Here is a 23026-nt window from a genome sequence, read left to right as displayed (position 1 = left end):
TGATCTGAAGGGGTGTAGGTGGTGCTGCATAAATGCAGGGATTAGTACAGAATATTGAGCATGTTAGTCACTTGTCCACCTCACTTGCTGTAGAACAAACTCAGCATATTCATAGCACAGTCAGCCTCCAGGTGTTCAAACTTGGAATGCAGACCTCTTCTCTCTCCCGCCCCCCACTTATTTTCTTTGTCCAGTCTCATGTTTTATATACACCTTTACCCCGATATAATACGACCCGATATAACATGAATTCGGATATAACGCGATAAAACAGTACGATCTGCGGCGGCAATTCGGCGGGAGGTCCTTCACTCCGAGGCGGAGTGAGGGACCATCCGCCGAATTGCCGCCGAATACCTGGACGTGCCACCCCTCTCCGGAGCGGCCGCCCCAAGCACCTGCTTGACAAGCTGGTGCCTGGAGCCGGCCCTGGTTTCACGTATAACGCAGTAAGATTTTTTGGCTCCTGAGGACAGCGTTATATTGAGGTAGAGGTGTATTTGATCTCTTTCTCCCCACACCTTATTGTGTACTGGACAGGTGAAAGAGGCATTCAGATTCTGCTTCTCACCTGAGATGTTCTGACATGTGATATTCTGGGGAAAGAGTGAGACTGCGTAGCTGGTTGACCACTACTCAAATAGCAACCAAAGCATTCCTTGTCAGTCCTAATTTCAGTACAAAAAACACACTTCATTGTAACAAAGGAATTATAATGCAACCTTGCCATCTTGCAGTTTATGCAGAGATGGGAATATAATTGCAACAGTGAATCAGGTTTTCCCTTCCAATTCTGTATTTTCAAGGATTTATAACTCAGCCATCAGAAATTGCTGTGAGTTGAAACTTTTATTTATATTGAGTAACTTGTATCACCTCATCTTTGTACTGTATCACCTTAATTATAACCTCTTATTGTCCTTTCAGGGTTTCATGAACATAAAGTTTTGCCTATAAAAATCTTTAAAGTTCATACCTGAAAAATTCCTTGAACCCTTGTGCTAAATGCATTATGGGCACCAACATTTGGTCGTATCTCTTACAATGTGCATTTTATCTGTTCACATGGTGTTCACACTTACATAACTGTTAAACTATTAAAATAATGTATCAAAATAAAATACAGAAGCAAGTAATACAACTAGAGAAAGGCATAATTATTCTACTTTTTGTTCTAGTGGTATTAGGATAATCTTTTGATTTTAAATGGCAGAGTCAAAGCAGCTGTTTTCTCTTAAGTATAAGAGGCTTTACCCCATTTGAATGGTAACAGTGAGTGTAGGAATTTCTTAACAGCATTTTATTTGTTTACACTGTGTTGTGTTTAGCATCTGTACTCCACTGTGTAAAGGATAAATATGTAGATTGTATTATAGCAATTCGATTAGAATAGGTAAAATCCTCTAACCAGCCCCTAAAGGACTTTTCAAATCAAACACCTTTGGGAGCAAAGAAGTTCTTAGTAGCCCTAGCTTTTCAAAAGCTAACTCTGTTTTTCATAAAATAAAGGATGTTGCAACAGCAGGAAGGTCATCTTTGTGACTAATTGAAAAAGTATAAAGCCCTATAGAGATTGGAATTACGGAAGTCTTTAACCATGTACTACAGCATGTGGAAACTGCTTGTAAAACAGAGACATCCCTTAGTTTTGAGATTACATTAAATCCCAGAGACTGTAATTATATGCATGCTGCTGGCAGACACCACTACTAGGCTGAGTGTGTGTGCTGGAGGGGGGTGGTTATTTATGGTTTCTCTCACTGAAATCTACAAACATTGGTGCAGAATCCTTTTTGGTTTCAGTTGTATCATTTTCTTAATGCTACTGCTTCCAGTATTGGTGAAAAACTATCTTGGGGTGATTTATTTAATTATATTTGGAAGACTACAGGTTGTTTATGAATCATTATGACAGAAGATACTAAGAAGATTTCTCAGCAGTGTTCCTGAAAGAAAGCACCCTCTTTCTTTTTCTTTCAATTTTATGAATCAAAGCCAAGAAACATGGTGCAATGTTGTGGATTCATGTCTAAAGTGGTGCTGTATCCAAAATGGTTCACATAAGACTTTTCCTATGTAAGTTTCTGCCCAAATTAAAATCTCACATAGTTCAGCTTATATTTAGTGATACCTTTGAAAGACAGAATTTAATAGAGCTGCTAAGATAAGGTTCTTTATTATTGTAGCACATACGGTATCATTTCATTAGTATATTACAATTCCTCTCAAGCCCCTAATTATTTTTTTAAAGCAAAGCTATGCGTTTGTGAAAGCATTGGCCAGAACAGCTGAACCATGTAGTTTACAGTAAATGAAATTAGGTTAAGAGTGAAAGATCTGTTTTGTATTAAATACCTCAAAGGTCTGCAAAGGACAGTTCCTCCATGTAAACAAACAATTCTCAGCCTTTCTGCAATACACATTTTTATTGAAAAGGACAGTTTCAATTTTCTCACCAGTTATTCTCGCATTTTTGTGCATCTGTTGTACAGTTTGCTATAAAGGACACAATATATGGTAGAGCATTCACTGTTGGTGATGTTCACTAGAAAATTAATTTTAGGTAGAAAAAGTGTACATTCTCTATAATTTAATATTATACGCAGTTTTATAAAATGCATTCAGAAAACCAGATTGTTTGTTTTTAATTCATGAAACCATAGTGGTACCAGACAGTAGCTCCATGGTTTATGAATTGGAGAATCAGCAAAATGTGTTCAGTTTTTCAATACTGAAACATTTGTTCTTCAATATGTCATTTTACAAGGCACCCAAGGGTGAGGCAATACTGACTAATCTTACCATAGATTGACGCATAGGTGTTGAACCGGGGGTATCTAGGTTGCCAGTAGCCCAAATCTAATCATTTTCTATCTAGATCTCTCTCCCTACTCTTAAAAAAAATGGTTTGCTTTTAGGGCCATGTTAAGTGCCACTACTATGGTATTTGGACACCAAATTTAAGTATTAAAAAGATTCATTATTGTCTATGAATAGTCTAGTTTTTCTGTGAAGCAGAAGTATTTCCGCGTAGGACTGGTTATTTAGGGGATGGATGTGTGGATGTATAGCTTCATTTAACAGAGGTAGAGCTTTGCAAAGAGGTCTGTTTGGGATTTTCCTTTGAAGATGTAAAACAAGCTCATCCTGGTCTCTGGATGAAGGGAGTTCTAAAATCATACACCCTCTGCCAGAGTAGGAATGGGTGAAGAGTACTGATTTTTTATTATTTATTTTTTTTAAATCTTTTTAAACCGCCAGGGCAGTATCTCTGCAAAAAACAAAGCATTATTGCTCAGGTTGGAAAAAAAGGTAAAATTATCAACCACCATTATTCCAATAGATAATCCTTTCACTGACTTGCCATTTTCTGCTGCATCAAATTAAAGTTCTTGCTCTCATCACCAAGGTCGTTCTTGACTCTGCCCATCTCTGTTTATCCACTCTTGTCTCCTATTGTGTTTCTTCCTGTCCCACCTCCTCTACTCCCCCAGTGATGCTAGTCTGACTCTGATCAGCCTGTTTGTCAAGTTCACCACAGATGTCTCTGATTTCTTTCATGCTGCCCAGAATGTCTTGCTGGAATGAATATGTGAAGTCCATGCCCGCTACCTCCTCTAATCCTTCCTCAGGACTTTCCTTTGCTGTAAGTCCTAAAAGAAATAAGCCAACTGATTCTGGAAAGATTGAAACATCAGTCAGGCATAGCTGATATTTATTTAATAAATACATAAATAAAAAATCACCTTTCAAATAATTGGGAACCAACAAGTTGTGGACATAGCATGCCACTATGGGATTTTATTACTGATACCTTCCTCCTCTCTCATCTCTACAGCTAAACAAAAATTTTCTAGCAGAACAGTTTATGGTTATAAAATGCTGATTTAACTAAATCAAACTGCTTTACAGGAATGTGTTCATTTCATTGACATTTTTGATTAAAAATTATTGAAACATTTTGTTTTGATAAGGTTGATGCATTTCATGTTAAGATCAAAGCACTTTTGACTTTTATGCGATACTATATTAGTCAATATATAATATAATAGTTGAAACAATTAAGTCAAAACAAAGGCTTCCTCCTTATTGACATGAAGCACTTCAAAACATTAGTGAAGCAAAACGTTTTGATAAGTCATTTTCAGTATTTCAAAACAAAAATTTTCACAATGCTGGGAATTTTTTAAATGTCAACTTTTTGATCCAGTTTGGGATGAAAGAAAATTTTAAAATGCTGGAATTTCCTGTGGAATGGAAATTCCAGGTTTTGACCAGTTCTACATATCTCCTGTTCTTTGTAGCGTCTGCTTGTTGCATTTTGTTTCCAGTTAGGAGCTTCAGGGCAAGGACTGTCTTCTACTATATCTTCATACAGTGTCTAGCGCAATAGGCGCCTACTCTTGCTTGGGCTTTTGGGTGCTATCAATAATAATAATAATAAGTATAGATATAAAAATTTACTTTTACACTTCTCTTGATAATCTCCAGCTATTATCATTCGTTCGTTTGCTGGGCAGCACTCCCTTAGTTACCAAACTATTTCAGCAGGGATGATTGCAACCTCCTCTGTATTTATTGTTATTATATTTTAAAAGTGGGTGGAAATCAATGCTATTACTTTGCAGGCACCTACAGTCTCTTTTTAGTTAATTACATAAGCAGTGGCACACAAAATAGGCAGTTGTACAAAGTACCAATACATCTGAATAAATCAAGATGCATGAGACTGAAACCAAGTGTTGTTTAATCACCTGAGAACTCTGGGTGTCTGAATTTAAGATGGAGTTAAGATCAAGAAAGTGAAAAAAAATTGTTCTATATGAAGTACTCTTCCATTCTGGAAGTGCACCATGACTTTAATAAAATGCTATTCCCCGCTCCTCATTACATGTTTGTAATAATGGGCTAGTGAGCTGTGTATTTATGCTCCATTCCTGAAATGGGCAAACCACTGCAACTACACAGAACACCACTGAAATCCATCTGTGCACATTACAATGCAAGATTGAGGGTCTAGAGTGGAAATTGCGACTGTTGGAAACCACCATTAGTAAGGCAGGATAAAAATCAAATCCCAAATCAAGATAAAAGTCAAAATATCAGATTTTGTTGTTGTTGTGCAGAATGAAAAGTTCACAAGTTGCTGGTTTGGTGATGTTGAAATGTTTGTTTCACTATTTCCAACAGGAAAAAAACCTGACATTCCTGAATCAAAATATTTCATTTTGGTGTGTTGAACCAAATCAAAACATCTCATTTCATCTTGGTTTGATATTAATCTGCCCCCTCCTGAGGTGCCATGTTGCTTTGTTGGGGTCAGGGGGAAAATGTCTAATATTTTTTTAAAATCATATTTTTCATTTAAATTGGATTTTTTATTTAAATTAAATACAGGTTTATTTTTTAAAAGTAAACCTGTTTAAAATTAAATTTGAAATTGACAACCTATATTAATGACCAATCTTATTCTAATCTATTAAAATAATTTACATTAAATCAAGAAAATAATATTTAGTAGTATATATTTGCTGCCAAGTTTTAAAGAAAGTCAGACAACTGAACTGGTGAAGTCACTGACTAAGTATTTGGAACCAGAGTTTGTTGAAGTGCTAAAACAGCCTATTTACAGCAGTAGCCTCTTCTGCAGGTACAGAGAGAATATTTTCTTCATTTTCAGTTTACTCAACTACATCAGTTCAGCAACTAGTTCAGTCAAAATTAAGAAACTGACTGGGAGTTGAAAAAGCAGGAACATTTATTTTCCTCTTCCAATCTGTGAATAAAAACTAGGTATGAGAGGATGAGATCTAGTAGTTCTAAAATCTTGATGATGTAGTCACCAGAAGTAATGAGTTCAGTTCACTAACAGCAGGTAATACCTCCTTTGAATAATAAATTGGTTAGTTTTAAATGCAAAACATGTTTGGATAAAAATTTTTTACTTACATATCCAGCATATTTAAGGTAGTTTCATTTAATAATAAGGATAAATGCTGTTTTTTAATTGAATTTGAATTTCTATCAAAATAGAAAGTGGTGAATAATGTTTTTCTTATTTACTAGACGATTAATTTTTATTTGTAATTTATATCAACCTCTAACAATAAAAATATAAAATTTTGCCTATGAATAAATGTAAATTAAGCTATATAATTGGTTAAATACATGTGTATAGACATTGTCTAGCCTCCTGGTTAGCAAAAAGAATAATCAAATTTAGCATAATGACTATATTAGTTGCAAAGTAACATGTTTTAATGGTTTTCAACCAATGAGAATCAACTTTTCTTCAGGGAAATAAGTAAAAAATGCAAATACAAAACAAAATTAAAATGGCTGATTTAAATCAAAGTTTGCTGCTTGCTGATCTAAATCTTGATTAAAATCAGCTATTTAAATCTCTTTGATTTAAATCAGTTAATCCTGGTGGGAGTTGTAGTTTGAGTGTTTCATGCCCCCATTCTCCTCTACATGCTGGGCTCTCTGGCTAGACTACATCTCTCATGATGACTCTTTGACCACATGACTCCAATGATGCCCTGCATCAGTTCAACCAAAGAGGATGCAGCATGGGAGATGGCGTCTGGGCAGGGAGCCTGCCCTATAGAGGAAAATAGAGGCATAGGGCACCCAAGCTACAACTTCCATGAGACACCATGGCAGCTCAGGTGAATACAGATTAATGTTGAACTGACCAGAAACTAAATATTTCATTTAGATTTTTCCTACAGAAAACTGAAATTTTTTGGCAAAATCAATGTTTTCCCACATAAAATTTCAATTTTCAGAAAGTTAATTTTCCATCCAAAAGTCTTTTTGACAGAAAATTCCGGACCACTTCTAAATATCAACAAGTTAAATTCCTGATTTCATATTGGAATTTTATTTTTTATAAAAATTGCAATCTCCTATTCCATATAGAACAAGCATATTTTTCTTCATTTTAATTTTCCGTCTTGAGTCACTTCAGAGGAATTTAACTGATGTTGTGTTATGAAGCATTCTCCCTAGAGATGGGTTGGTAAAGATTAGGTAGAAGGTGACCTTTGAGAGGAAATATATATATTGATCCTGTCTATTTTGTCACATAAAAATGAGCTGCTTCATTTAATGACATGCAATTGCATATTTACAAATATAATCTTAGATGTACAAATCTGTGTGTGGTGTATATAATACTATGTTTATAAGAGTAAATTATGACTTTTAAGGAAAATAATGAGGTCAGCAAAAAAGGCACTATGAGTTCACACTACCCAAAGGGATTAAGATGAAAAAAAGTTTTTACAAATAGATCAGGAGAAAACTCTGGAGAAATAGTAGGTCCATTAATTAATAAGGAGGGAGGCCAAATCAGCAAAGATTCTAAGATGTGTAATTTACTAATGCATTTGTTGTTTTGTTTGTAATGAAAAAATAGTTATGTCCAATTAGGAAATAATGAAAACCTTGCAGACACAAGGGTAAGAAAAAAAAAATTGCATGCACACAATTTTATATATACACACTCTATGCACGTGTGCGTAGTTTTTCCAAGTATTCTTCTATCTGTTTTACCATTCACTATGGTGACAAGGTTTTCATTGCTTTTTCATTGTCCATTACCCTTTATTTTTTTTCAAAAGACCAGTTAGATCGGTATCAAGGTTAAATGTCACATATCCCAGGAAAATCCCAAAGAACTGGGCTTCTACCAGAGCATTTCTGCAACAACAAACATTTGGTACCTATCATTAAGGCCCCAGTTCAGGAAAACATCCCTATTAGGGAAAGGGCTTAAACACAAATGAGATATGCTTATGTACTTTCCTGAATCAGAGTCTAAAAGAAAAGAAGAACTATCCTGGCAATTACTGTCCAGTAAGAGAGATTTTTGATTCCTAATAAAATACAGAAAATGGTGGAACCAGGAACAATAAGCAGGAAAGAATAGAGCTCTTGGGACAGTTGAAAAATCATCCAATAGCCTCCTCTGGTTTCTCTCAGAGTAGTGATTGGAGACAGTTAAACAACTCTATGTATCCTTGCCAAGCTTCAAGGCATCAAAAGTGTCTGACACATCTACAAAAAACAATATGGACACTTGATCTTGATCCACTGCCAGAAGGGCATCATTGACCCACAAGACCAGTGCAATCTCCTCACCATAAACATGGCTAAAATTGGATTGACAAGGAACAAGGAAATCTGAAGACTCTTGGTATTTCCAGGGTTGCTTTGCTGCTATTTTCTCAATAACCTTTCCTAAAAAATGGAAGATTAGAGACAGGGTAATAATTGATGACATTATTGGTATTGAGACTTGAGCATGGGCCAAATCACATGCTTTCCTTAAGGAATGTTGGCAAGTTGCCCTTTTGAAAAAGATAATGACAGTTCCATCAATGATGGATCCAATGCCTCCCTGCTTGATTTCATCGTTCTGGAAGGGCAAGGGTACAAAGAGCAGGTAATAGCTCAACATTTCACAAGTACTTTCAGGACCTCCATGAATAACACTGGCTGAAACCCATGCAGAGAAGGCTCTATGTTTCCCCAACCCACCACACACACATGGCCCGTAACTGGTCACAACTCAGCAATTACAGAGACAGACAACCCAAATCTCCCACACTGTGATATACTCAAATCTGCAACCAAGGGACATCAGACTGACCACTGCCTAGAATAGTTCTCATCAGCTTTCAATGAAAACAAAACAATCTATGGTCAGTGGGTCTGTCTAGGACACTGTAGCTGTGTTGATACACTACGTCTGGCCAGTCTCTTCAAAGTGTGGGTGCTGCTACAACCAGGAGGGGTAGGATGCCCCTAATAAGGGAAAAATAAGAAAAACAGTGGAGTGGAAATTCTGATTTAAAATGGAGAAAGAAACTGACCTGTCTGATGAAGTACTTAGAGCAGTGGTTCCCAACCTTTTTTCATCTGTGGACCTCTAGAAAATTTCAAATGGAGGTGTGGACCCCTTTGGAAATATATTGTCTGTTGTATAGTTGAATTCTCTTCAGTTTTCAGTCTTTCGTGGACCCCTGAGACATAGTCCATGGACCCCAGGGGTCCGCAGACCACAGGTTGAAAACCACTGACTTAAAGAACAATCTATTTCCCCTTTAGAGTTTCTTTGGATGGCCTTTTCCATGGCAGCTTCCAGAATTTTATTAACATTTACAAAATGTATGGCTTATGACAAACATTGTCCCATTCCTCCCTGCCACTTCCCCCCAATTCCCCAGAAATCTAATCCTTCTTCCATCTTTTAATCCTCCAATGTAGCACATGTGCACCTTAGCACCAACTGATCAAATTAACTGCAACCTTGGTTAAAAATGTCAGAATATACCCTCACTAATTTTGAAATAGAAGAAAATGAACGGGACATGGAGTATATGAAGCCATGTTAAATGTATTCCCAAAATGGAGAAGGGGTGATAGATTAATAATTATCTAATGTTTTAAATGAACAGTGTTGACATTGTGAAGTGAATCATTTGTCTTTTGGACACAAATCTGCCTTTAAAGTTTTATACAGCTTTGTTTAAATTTTTGCTTTTAAGTTAATAGATCCTATGTTGGGTTTTGTCCATTAGAAAATTTTTGGTTTGTTTGTAAGGGTACAGTGGAGCTGTCATTTAAGCATCATGTTCTACTTCATTATTCTGTGAATGAAATGTTCAATTTCTTTGTGAATGGAGATAAGAGACTGTAAAACATCTGAAGTAATGGAGCAATATTGTGCCATATGTAAAATTTGGTAAGGTTTGGATGGATTTGTTATGAAATGGGACAAGTTGATTCTTAGATGCACTAAAAGTGGATCTCTATTTCTTTCCTTTTTTTTTTTTTCTTTTCCCCTCATTTTAGTTGGGAATTGGTGAGCGAACCCGATTTATTGCATATTTTTTATGCAGCATCATTTTATTTATTTTGTGTGATCAAATGCTTCATGGTCCTGCCCACAAAACTATATCCCTCTGTCCTCTTTCTCTCTGATCCCCTGCTTCCACTACCTTAATATAATTATTTTAAAATTATCAAAATGCTTTTTAGATGATAAAGTCAGGCAGGCAAATAGTTTGTTTTTTTCCCTACCTTCATATAACGTAAAATCTAAATCTTTTAAAACATATTTTTCATTTTAAAATATCTGCCCTCAAAACTAGCATTTCTACTCTTTTGTCTTCTTGTTCAGTTCAGATCACAAAGGAAATGAAAGATGTGTAAGGGAGGGGGAAAAAAATCCCTAAATTTGCTGGAATGCATGGCCCTTTGCCTAGAACAGAAACCAGCGCTCCGTGCACAGCAGGGGAATGTGAGAGAATGTAGAATGGCTCCGTGTAGCATCATTGTTAGCATTTTATACTATTTGATGCTTTGTAGCTGCTAAAGAAACATTGCTGTTTAAGCCATTGATCTCATACTGCAAGTGGTGGTGGTAGTAGTAGTGAATGACACAGCTTTGCTGGATGACATGAAGCTGATCTCTGCATCAGCCAAGAGGAATTAAGCTTTGTCACTCCCCACTGGGACTACCTTTCTTCTGGTATGTGAGCAAGGAATTCATATGCTTCTGCTGCATCCAGCAGAGCAGAGCCAAGAGTATACTTTACCACTGAAGGCAGTAAGCAAGAATGATAGCTGTCTCTTTTAAATGCCGCTGTCAAATTCTGAGGAGACTTGCTAAAGGTATTGTGCTTTCCTTGTTATTCATTCAATGGCTCTGTTGCAGCATTCCATGAATATAGCCTAATGGTTTTACTTTCAAATATGACTGCCCTTACAATTTATTGTCAGACAACAAAGAACTCTGTGAATATACAGGTAAGGATTTTAACTGAAAGAGTCCCATGTCCCGTGGTGTGTTCATATTAGAAGCATAAGATGATTTCATTCCTTAAAAGGGAATTTGTTTTTAAGTCAAGTGCTAAAGTTATTATGGGGTATCATTGTCTTGCATTCCTGATAACTGATCAGTAGAAGTCTTGCATGTGTTACAATAGTATATTACTGAAAGCAGCTAGATCCAGAACCTGTATCAAAGATGGAATTTTTGAATTGTTGGTTTATTAGAATTTATAATCTCTAATAGGGTGTTTCTCTGCATGTTTATAATACCTGAGCCAAAAAATGGGTTGTACATGACTAAATATGGGGGGTTGATAAATTGATGGCTTTGATATCTTGTTACCCTTGTGAAGTTAATTTGCCCATTATAGAAGCATTCCTTTTATGTTGTCATGAATCACTGTTGCCTTCAGTTTGATCTGTCAATACTTTGAAATGCTATTTGTACCTTATTTTGTGTCCTATTTGTTTTTTTAGAGCAGCTATTTTTAAACCTTCTTGGATAAAAAATGTTCCTTCTTTTCCAAAATGAGTACAATTTAGTTTTTAAAAAATAGCATTTTATATATTAAAAATGCCAATTACTATTACTGTCAAATCTTTGTACCATCTCTGTGTAAAATATCAATGCTAAAGAAAAGTTTTTTGTAGTAACTTCTAACATTATAGTAACAATATGTAGCTGCAAGAAAATGAGAAGCTTTTGTTTTCAGACTTAGTTGTGTGAAACAATGGTTATTACTATATTTGAAGAGCTGTAAAGTCCTAAATGTTAATGAAACTATTTGTATCAGCTTAGCTTGAAACATCAGAATTCTTTAGTCAGTCAGCAGTACAGCTCAGAATCAATTAATATTTTATTTTGTAGAAGAATGAAAGCAAATGTGTGTGATAGGTCTAGAACAATAAGGGGGAAGAGGAGAATTTTGTAATCAAACTTATCTAATGCATTTTCCTACTGTCGAAAATGTAATGTAAAGACATTAGAATATACTTTTTTCATAGCACATATCTTAAAATAATCTATTCTTCTATTGAGGGGCTCTCTCCTTCAAATCTGTGCCTGGTAATGTTTAGTTTAGTTTAGTTTAGTAGGTTTATTCTTCATTTATCAGACTGAAATTCAGTTTTTGTCTTTTGTTGTTTTGCATGAAGGAAATAATCTCTTTTCTAATGAACTCTGTATAAGGCAGGTTTTGGCACAATAATTTACTCTATTAGTGTTGAGAGTTGTTGCACCACTTAAATGCAGTTTCCTCTGGAATTAATATTCTCATACATCATACCCATCTTAATTCTTTTACACTTCCCATCACTTAGCAGAACATAAGCTGATTTTATTCTTTGAAATAATTTTAACTCCCTTCACCCCTCGCCCCAGTAAGAGCTGGTATGAAACCATTGGTTGTCTGCTTTGAGAGAACTGTGCACTACACTTGTCTGCCATCACTGCTATTAACAATCCATATGCAAAAAGAGAGAGCGATCCTCTTCTATTGGCTTCCAGTGCAACAGATTTGAATCTTACTCTCTTAATCTTTATATCTTTTATTTCCATTTCAGTATTTAAGTATCCGATTGTCTATTAAATAACCTCATAACATTTTTTGGGGGGGGGGGTTGACTGATGCTCGCCAATTAATTTTCCAACAGGTTGTGTTTGTTTGTTTTTTCAATATAACTCAGCTCATTAAAAAGAAAAAAAACATTCTCCAGACAATAAGCTTAACTTTGATGAAAAACAGTATGTGACCACAACAATGGCCTGTCCACATGTTTTAAAAGAAGAAAACATTTTTCAAAGATGTAGTTTGAGGAAGACAATATTTTTCTCAGGCGGGAAAAATATTCTAATTTTTTTTGTTTGTTTCAATTTCTGTTGTGCTAAATCCGAGGCCAAAACCATTATTATTCAGATAGACATAGTACTTTTTGTAACTGAACCTTTATGACAAATATTATTTAACAATCTAGACAACTTGTTAAATTGTTCAAACCAGTTTAGAACAATTGTTCAGATGTAATTTGATGGATGGAGTATTCTCTGCAAGAGATAGAGAATGAATGATAGACAAATGAAGCTCTTCAGTGTGTTTGCAGGGTTCCTTGGCTTGGATGAACAACATGTTTGGTGTCTGACAGCAAAAAAATAGGCCTGTGTTTCTATCATTGGGTGTCTTTTGTTGCTAGCATTTCACCATCATGTTCTTATTTTTGATTAGGCCTTTGTTCTAATAGTAAAATTTTCAGCATTCTCTGGCTCTGATTTTATTTGTCAGCCATCAGTTACGGATTGGTCAACATAATCAAGATGTCAAAGAACAATAATAGACTTTTATTTAGTCTATCTGGTCATAATATGCAAATGACTCTCCTATATGTAGTCAACAGTCTTTTGCTTTCTGCCTTCTCCTTCACTCTTGGTCAAGCATAGCCTTTGCCACTGGATCCTCTATTTGCTTGGCCCGATTCCATAGTTAGGGAGGCTGTATCCCTTCTGTCAAGGCTTTGCTCCTGTTTAACTCAGTCTAGCTAATGTCTTCTCTGTATACCAATACTCATCCTCCATGAAGGCCAAAAGGTCATTTCTTAGCCCTTTCTACTCTTCTTCTAAATACCTTCAACCCTCATGTGGAAATGATATATGTATGGCATATACTTATTTACTATATCATGTATTTTTAGTAAATGCTAGACATGTGTATTGTAAATTATAGTATGAAGAGTTCCACTTTCATAATAGTTTGTGAGTCAATATATGAGCTCAGGTAAGTCCTATATGTAAAATGTATATAGCAGGGCAACCTTTCAGAAGTGGTGTGCCAAGTCTTCATTTATTCACTGTAATTTAAGGTTTCGCGTGCCAGTAATACATTTTAACGTTTTTAGAAGGTCTCTCTCTATAAGTCTATATTATATAACTAAACTATTGTTGTATGTAAAGTAAGTAAGATTTTTAAAATGTTTAAGAAACTTCATTTAAAATTAAATTAAAATGCAGATCTTACCAGTTTAGTGTGATCCTTGCCCTTGCTTTTCCTTGGTGAGTTTTCCAATGTCTGGCACGTATTTGGATACTTTAAGCTGCACACAGGCTTCTGAATGATCAGTTGTTAACCGGCTCCGAGAGGGGCAGAAGACAGATTTTATGTGTGAAAATACCTGTTCACACAGGTATGTGGATCCAAATGCTGAAAGCACTGCAAACGCAATTTTCTTCAAACAGTTAAATTTCACTGGCAGGAATGTCCAGCAAGTCAGAATAGAGGCCCCATGATCTCTCTCGGTAGCTTCAAGTGCACTCCGCAGATCTCCAAACTTTAATACCCGCAATTCTGATCTTTTTAACTGAATGAGTTGCATTTCGAAATCTTCAACACCCATCCACTGAAATACAGACAAATCCAAGTCGCTTTCATTGAACTTTACAGGTTTCATTAGAAAAGAAAGCATTGGGCCAAATCGCTGGAAATCTTGAAATCTGTCAGAAAATTCTGATTCCAGTTCTTGCATGTACATTCCAATCTCATCAACACTGACACTTTTATGTATTGGAAGTAGCGGAAAGTCGAAGTTTGAATATCCCGAGAAAAAACTGCTAGTTTACAACAAATGCCTTCCAGGCTTCATAAAGATCCAGAACTGTTTGCCCTGCACCCTGGAGACAGAGGTTGAGTTCGTTTAGGTGAACGGTGATGTCAGTTAGAAACATGAGCTGACACAGCCATTTGTCATCATCCAGTTCGGGGTAGTTTTATGCTTTTTCCGACAAAAAGGCTTTGATTGCATCAAAACAGTTTACAAAGCGCGCCAAAACCTTGCCATGACTTAGCCACCGAATGTTGCTGTGAAGTGGGATGTCATTATAAGCACTGTCCATCTCTTCTAGCAGTGCTTGAAACTGTCTGTGAGTCAAAGCAGATCGAGCAATGAGGAAATTCACAATTCGCACCACTGTATTCATCACATTATTAAGCTCTGAATTAGAAATTTTAGCACACATGTTTTCTTGATGGATGATACAGTGAAATTTAACTGTCGGGCGACCAATCTGATCTTCAAGTAACTTTACAAATCCCTTCTGTTTTCCGACCATGGCAGGAGTACCATCTGTTGTCACACAAAATATTTTTCTGATGTCGACTCCTCGCTCTTCAAAATGGTTTACAAAACTTTCCAATATATCTTCCCCCTTTGTTGTGCCATGCAGGGGTTTTAGTCAACAAAGTTCCTCTTGGATTTCATCGGAAGCACAATATCTTGCAACAACTGCCAAACGTGGAACATCGTTTATATCCACGCTCTCATCGACTGCAACGCTAAACACTGCTGTGTCTTTTAACTCAGTCGTCTGCTTTTTGTTAATGTTTTCTGCCATTTCGCTTATGCATCTCTCAACTATTCTGGCAGAGACAGGCAGTTCTTTTATTCTAGATACGATTGTATCTTTATTTGGCAAATCATTGAACAAAACCTCCGAACTGCTGGGAAAAACTTTTATATATTCCCCATCTGTAAACGGCTTTCCGTTTTTTGCAGTGCACTGTGCAATCTTGTAACTTCCTGCTGTAGCTTGATTTTTACTTATACGTAAGCATTTAAAAACACTGCTTTGCTTCTCATATCCTGCTACTGCCTTTTTGATCGATTCAGTCTTGTCTGCTTCATCAAGAAAAGTTTTCTCTTGCTTTGTTTCAAAATGTCGTCGAACACTTGATGTGCGACAGACAACACTTTCACAACAGAAAGCATAAACAGCACGGTCCTTCTTTTGAATAAATCCAAATGTGTCTGTCCAAGAAGGCTGAAATGAATGGACATCTAACTTTGCTTTCTTAAGAGCTGACATTTTGTCAAATGTACCCCCACAACTCACAGTGGGGAAAAAAATCGTGACAGACGGCATGCACGATGTCAAACGCAGTGTGCTGTTCCACCTGGCATGGTATAAGCAGCAAATCAGGACTTAAAAATATCCCAGTGGCGCTGGAATAATTTTAAGGTGTGCCCCCTCTTGCCCCTGTCTGCATCCCTCACTGCCCCAGGCTGGGGCCAGTGGGCCGCAGCTGGGGGTGGCTTCAGAGCGCCAGGCCGAGGCCAGAAGCAGAGCCCTGGGCCGGCAGCCGGTATCCTAGGCCAGCAGCGGGCTGAGCGGGGCCAGCGGCCGGGACCCCGGCTGGCAGGGGGCCGACAGCCAGTATCCCAGGCCGGCAGCAGGTTCAGTGGGGCCGGCGGCCGGTATCGGGGGCCGGCGGCCGGTATCCCCAACCGGCAGCGAGCTGAGCGGGGCCGGCGGCCGGGATCCTGGACCGGCAGCAGAGTGCCACTGAAAATCAGCTCATGTGCCGCTTTTGGCATGCGTGCCTTAGGTTGCTGACCCCTGGTATATAGTATTCACATATAAGTTGCATACATTTTAGTTCCACTTAAGCCTATTAGTCACCTAAACATTAACTTTAGCTATCACTACCTGGTGCTCAGCTGTTTATATCTTTTGACACTTTTTATGTTTCCCTTCTATCTTGATCAAGTAAATTTGTAACTTCATCCCTTTTTCTTTCAGCTAAATATCTTAGACTGAATTGTTTCTGCTGAGCAACAGGAGAAACTCCAAACATAATTATTCTCCTTTGCCACTCTAACAGGTTAGAGAGATGTGGAGGCATTATTCTGGAGATTTCTGTTACACTCCCCTCCTTACTGGTACCTCAGCTTAACTCTTTGCTGAAACAGAGGCCAGAGTTCTCTTTTCAGAACTTTTCAAATAGCTTTAAACAGAGTCAAATTCAGGCCTATTGTATGTAAAAGCCTGAATGTAGCCATCAACAGTTCCCAGTTAGCTTCAAAGATAGAGTACCATACTATTTTTTTTAGCAAACGAACTTTTAATACACACACAAACATTGTAAATGGTATTTGGAATACTTACAAAAAACTTTTTAAACAAAACCTATAAAACAGTAAATCTACTAGCATTCTTTGTTCCAGTTACACATTTAAATGCAAGGTTTCAGCATAACATTTACACTTCTATACATCACCACATGCATATAAACACATTCCCCTCTAATCTTCTTGCACAGAGGATTTCACAGACTCTAGCATGTAGCCATAATATGTAGTGTGTGTCACCTGGATTCTTCAGAGCTTGAGGCTTGATCTACACTGAAATGTTATATCAGCATACTTGTGTTGGCCTAGGGTGTTAAAAAAAAACCCCACATCCCTGATGGACATAGCTATGCTGACAAAACCCCCAGTATAGACACAGCTATGTTGACGGAAGAGGGCTTCTGTCAACATAGCTCAGCGGTTCTCAGCCCATGGGCTGCATGCGGCCCAATTAGCACACAGCTGCGGCCCAGCTCATCTGTGTGCTAAAGGCTGGCCTGAGTAGTGGGGTCCGGGTTCCCGGCTTCCCGGTGCAGTGGGGTCCAGGCTGCCCCACTGCCCAGCATGGTGGGGTCGGGGTTGCCGGCCTGCCCCGTGGGGTTGGGGGTCCAAGGCTGCCGCCCAGCCCCACAAACTCTGGGAGTCCGGGGTCGGGCAGCTGGCCGGCCCTGCGAGCTCCGGGAGTCCAGGGTCGGGGTCTGGGCTGCTGCTGCCCTGCAGCTCACTTGAGAACCACTGACATTGCTAATGTTGTTTGGGGAATTTGTGTTCCTAACACCAATAGAAAAACTCCTGTTAGTGTACACTGCGTCTGTGCTGGAGGGCGGTACCGGCATAGCTATGCCCACATAGGCTCTGTAGTGGAGACATACCCTGAGAAGAATGGCAGCATCCCTGTTCTTTTCCAGAGCCTTGTCAACAAACAAAAGCCTGGGGATCCTTATGGCTAGCAGCGTTCCAGTCCTTGGGTTAATAGCTGACTGGTCTCTTCAGTTCTTGGTGAAACAGGAAATCTGTAGCTTTATCCAAAGTGATACAGGTGTTGGAATCCATCACACACAGCAGATACCTCTCTTGGTCCTATGTCAATCAGCCACTGAGTCCAGTGGGCTGTTTAAACTCCTATATTTATAACTTTCTCACCCCCACCCAACTCTCAGACCGTGAATGTGTGGAACCTGCAATACTGCTTGTCCTCCATGAAAACCTCCCATATACCTTCAGAAACTGTCACTGAGCATGTTTAGTAACTGTCAGACCCCACTTCTGGATGTTTCCTGGCTCTTCTAGCCCTGCTCTTTGCATGTGTGCAGAGACACGGTGTATTCAACATGAAATCCTTGTTTCCTTCTCAGTGTTTCTCTCCCACTCTTAGGGTACGTCTTCACTACTCGCTGTATCGGCGGGTAGCAATCGATTTATCCGGGATCGATATATCGTGTCTCATTAAGACGCGATATATCGATCCCTGAACGCGCTCACCGTCGACTCCGGAACTCCACCAGAGCGAGCGGCGGTAGCGCAGTCGACGGGGGAGCCGCGGCCATCGATCCCGCGCCGTCTGGACCCCAGGTAATTCGATCCAAGATACTTTGACCGTATCTTGGATCGATCCCCCCCCAGTGTAGACCAGCCCTTAGGAGTTAAAAATCAAATGTTGCAGTATAAAGCATCTGTGTTACACCACTACTGTCCTAAGCCTTGGTGTCACTTCTCCTCCCACCTGTCTTATATCTGCCTTAGCTATATTAATGCTTAATCCTCAGCCAGGCCTTCATCCTTTTCCCTTGACTAATGCAGCTCCCTCCTCTATGACCTGTGTGAGCTATAATTCCAGACTCCATCATGTGCATATTACTTCCACCTGCCTTTTTACGCTTACAGAGCACTCTGCCCATATCACCAATAACTTTTTCCTCAAATGTTTCCAGTAGTTCCCCATTCAGTTCAGGCTCCAATTCAACGTTAACTACCTTCCTTATTTTTCTCCCACTATTCTTCACAGACTTTGTCACTCTGCTCCCCTCTCTGGTCCTTCTGCATATCTGCCGTTGACCAGCACATATCTAGCATTGACCAGTGTATTCCCTTCAAATCATTTTGCTTCATTTGGTGCAAAAGCCACTGTAGCTGCAGAAGCTGCTATCTAGAACAGCCTTCCTTTTTATCACACAGAGTCTCCATCATACCTCTCGACAAGCCAAGGGGCAAATGTGGGACCCCACATATGGCACCATGAGGGGAACACAATTATTCACGAGGAAAACTTAAAATGCTATGGGATGTATTCCCTTAGTGTAAATAACTCTTACCTCAGTTTCATGATTATTTATTTCCAATGTAAATAATTGTCAACAATAAAAGTGAGGGGACACAAAGTATGTGTGAGATCCAGGTAATTTTCGGACTAAATGAGTGAAGCCCCTTGAAATGAAGTACACTTCAAAGGTATGTGCTCTGTATCTTTTAAAATCTAATCTGGAAATATATATTTTCTCCCATTTCCATATCTGACTCTGCTATTTATTAGTTTACTTTAACTAATATTTAATTCTATAGTGTGTTTAGTGATACCGTTTTAATAAAAAATGTTATACAAAATAAAATTGTGTTGTAGCATGCTGATTCCAAGCTTTAGTATTGGTCCATATTAAATCTGTTTTTAAAAATTCAAGAAACACTGCCAGTTTCTGCACTAATAAGTTTCTTGCTGTGCTCATTTTGATTACCAGTTTCATTAATAATATTTGAGATTGTTGACATAACAAAATGTTGCACAGAGGAGCAGCAATCCCTAGAGTTAGCGCTGCATGGGAGTTTCGATTTTAATCGCCTGCTTTTCTTCACACATAAATCTCTGAAGCTTTTACCTTTTGGGGTGAAATTTTGCAGACATGGTCTTTGACAGTGATTTTTAAAACAATACTGGAGTGCAAATTGTTGAGCAATTTTGGATTACATGGGTACAAAGCGCTTTCCAAGCTCCTAAGGATTGCAGGGGAGGAGTTCCCACATTTTGATCTTTTAAAGTGTGCAAGACAGGTCACTGGAGTAGTGTCTAGTCAAAACTTCCAGAATATGGAGTTTAAATGGATTGTTGACAATTTGTTGCAAGCTTACAGAACTTTGAATTCTTGGGGAGAAGCTGTTTTATTTTATTACACCTCTACCTCAATATAACGCTGTCCTCGGGAGCCAAAAAATCTTACCGTGTTATAGGTGAAACCGCATTATATCGAACTTGCTTTGATCCACTGGAGTGCACAGCCCCACCTCCCTGGAGCACTGCTTTACCGCGTTATATCCGAATTCGTGTTATATCGGGTCGCGTTATATCGGGGTAGAGGTGTACTTATCTTTAAACTTGGTAGGATGGAGTGAAATTTTCTCTCTCTTTTTTTTTTTTAAAGGTTGCATTTGCAGACTGGATTCCATTAACTAGTAATATAGTTTAAGGTCCTCATATAAAGCCATGATCCAAAAAAATATAAGGATCCAAACCAGCTCCCACTGAAGTCAATGGAAAGACTCCCATTGACTTCACTGAAAGTTAGACTGGGCTCTAAAAGAATGCTAAGATTGCACAGCTGAGTACTTGAAAATTGGGAAGCACCACAGTTGAGGTTAACTCTGCTCCTTTGTGCATATGCTCAGTTTTAAATTACCTGACAACATAGTATTTCTCAGATAAGACAATATAAAACCAATTTTTCCTCAACCTTAAATGTACATGTGTAGCACTTTGCAGTATTGTGTCATTCTGTGCATGCCAAAGAGTTTGTGAAAGCCACTTATGTGAAGTGCACACAGTAAACCATAATTGCACAATATAGTACATGTTAAGTATACAGCACACAGCAGTGATAAAAACTTGCTGGCATATGTAGGCGACTGAAGTTCAAAGCTAAATTAGTTTCATGGTTAGCTGCCTCATCCCCCGAACAGCAGATTAAGAAGGTTTCACTGTAAATTTGTGCTCAGCCAAGTTTCTCTGTTGTCATCATATTCCAAATACGTTGAGATAAGGCTAAAATGAAGGGCAGAGCGATGAGCTGTTCTGGAGTACAGAGCATGCCTTTCAGTTCTACAGATTTGCAGTGGAGAAGCTGCTATCTGATGACCTCTTATAGTATGTATGACAGGTCACTGGAGTAGCATATAGACAAAAAATTCTAGAATATGGTATTTAAATGGACTATTGCCAATATTTTGCAAGCTAACAGAACTTTGAATTCCTGGAGAGAAGCTGTTTCCTTTTATTTTATAATTCCTTGTCTTGTTTCTTTTTAAAAAGCATAACAAGATTCATGTGAGGCAGTCAAGACGGTGAGGCACTTACAGAGGGGATGGTAGAATTGGATTCAGGTCACAGATGCTGACTTTTGGGTTTGCCGGTGGGTGCTCCCTTCCTTTCCCTCCTCTCTGTGCAAGCGGTGGGCAGGGCCTCGGGGGGGAAAGAGGCCAAGCAGGGGCGGGGCCTTGAGGCGGAGCATAGGAGGGGCCTTGGAGGGAAGAGTCCGAGCAGGGACAGGACCTTGGGGTGGAGCACAGGCAGGGCCCCAGGAGGAAGAGGCCAAACAGGGGTGGGGCCTTGAGGCAGAGTTGGGAGCAGGGCCACGGTCTGGATGCCCACAAAAGATTAATGCGGCCCTGCGGGTGCTAAGCGGCCCCTGTATGTATATATATATATATTTTTTTAGATGGGTGCTTGAGCCCTGGAACACCAATGGAGTCGGTGCCTATGATTCAGGTTATGTTTGGTTTTAATTTTTGTACGAGTAACCACAATAACTGATCTGTATGGCACAGCTGTTACAGTTGCACTGAAGAGCCTCTGTGACCAAAGCCTCTGGACATAAAGCATATTTTCCTGTACCCCAAGCCATGATTTTCACCAGACTCCATAGCTTAATTTCCAGGTTGTTTCCCCACATACATAGAAATCTTTTTTAGGCATACTGTGTACTTTTTAAGCAAAGTCCGTGTACAGTAAATAAGGTCCCTAACAATGCTCTTGATATTTCTGTTGGTGCAAGAGCATGGGTTAATTTTTTGCAATGTGTTCACAGGTCAGGTGCCTGATTTCAGGGTTTGAAACATTTACCTGACACTTAACTGGGCAAAGACTGAGTTCACTAGCCAGGGTGCAAAATACCCTTGGCACTGTGCCTAGCCAAAGCCATGCCCTTTGTACTTTAAAGTAATAAAACAGATGCATCTCATCATAGAATATCATTTCCTGAGTTTTCTTCAGGGTTTGTTTCCTCTCCACTGCATTATATTTCTGTCTGTCTTGCTTTCCTTACATTTTGTTGTCTCCCATATCTTCTCTCTCCTTCTCCTATTGCCCACTAAAATCTGTCTTTCCCAATAACATGCCTCTCTTTTCAAACCTTTCCTCTCTCGTTCTTCTTCTAAACCCCACACCTATTGACATTTTCACTCACATATCCCTTTATGTGTATCACTTCATTCACTCATGCATGGGACTTGGAAGTCCTATCAGACACCTATTAGCCAGAGGACTAAACCTGCAAGCTGAGGATGGGGGACCCATTGCAAATCCCACTCCATCCCTTGCTACTGGGAGAGACGATCTCTCCTGAGTAGGGACAACTAACGCAACTAGTGTGGTGATTTTGTGATTGAAAAGTACTGTTCACTAAGATTGTGTCAAGTGTCTAGAGTTCTACAGAAGCAATGGAAATATCTGCATAAATAAAACAAGAACTAAATAAGTTCAACCAACTAGTTCAATTAATTTTAATCATAGCCAGTAGGAATCAGAATGTTTAGCTTTGGTCTCCAAAGGTTGAGGTTAACATGTTACTTTGTACATGTGAACTCCATCCACATGACACATCAAGACATAAGTGCTGGAACTATGTGTGTAGTTTGAATTAGCATCAGCATTTCCTAAAGGTTCTGTGAAATAGCCATTTTAATATTTAAAATGTTGGGTTCAAGGGTTCACTGCTGCTACTGATGCCACCTGTTGTTAATTGTATATTGAGGTGACATTACTAAGGCTATATGCTGAGTCAACATAATATGGGGGAAAAGTGACCCATTAACATCTGGCTTAAAAATCTTCAAAAGGATAAAATGAAAAGGGTGACAAAGGATTTGAAACAGATGGAGAGGGGGACATACCGTATATACTCGTTCATTAGCCCGTTCGTTTATAAGCCGACCCCCTCAAGACGGTTAGGTAAAAATAGCAAAAACTGTATGACCCTTTCATAAGCTGACCCTATATTTCAGGGGTTGGCAAACTTTGGCTCCCGGC

At 38.7% G+C, this 23026-nt stretch overlaps 1 protein-coding gene across 2 annotated transcripts in view; it reads left to right on the top strand.

Annotated features, from left to right (window-relative positions):
* Nucleotides 1–23026, top strand: part of GRIP1 (glutamate receptor interacting protein 1) — a 511398-nt gene that overhangs the window by 266511 nt on the left and 221861 nt on the right. The gene's annotated exons all lie outside the window — the stretch shown is intronic.

The sequence above is a fragment of the Terrapene carolina genome, unplaced genomic scaffold (genome assembly GCF_002925995.2).
Source record: "Terrapene carolina triunguis isolate 2854851 unplaced genomic scaffold, T_m_triunguis-2.0 Scaffold68, whole genome shotgun sequence".
Lineage (NCBI taxonomy): Eukaryota > Metazoa > Chordata > Testudines > Emydidae > Terrapene > Terrapene triunguis.
The sequence above is the reverse complement of the archived record's forward strand: the minus strand, read 5'-3'. Positions and strand labels throughout refer to the sequence as shown.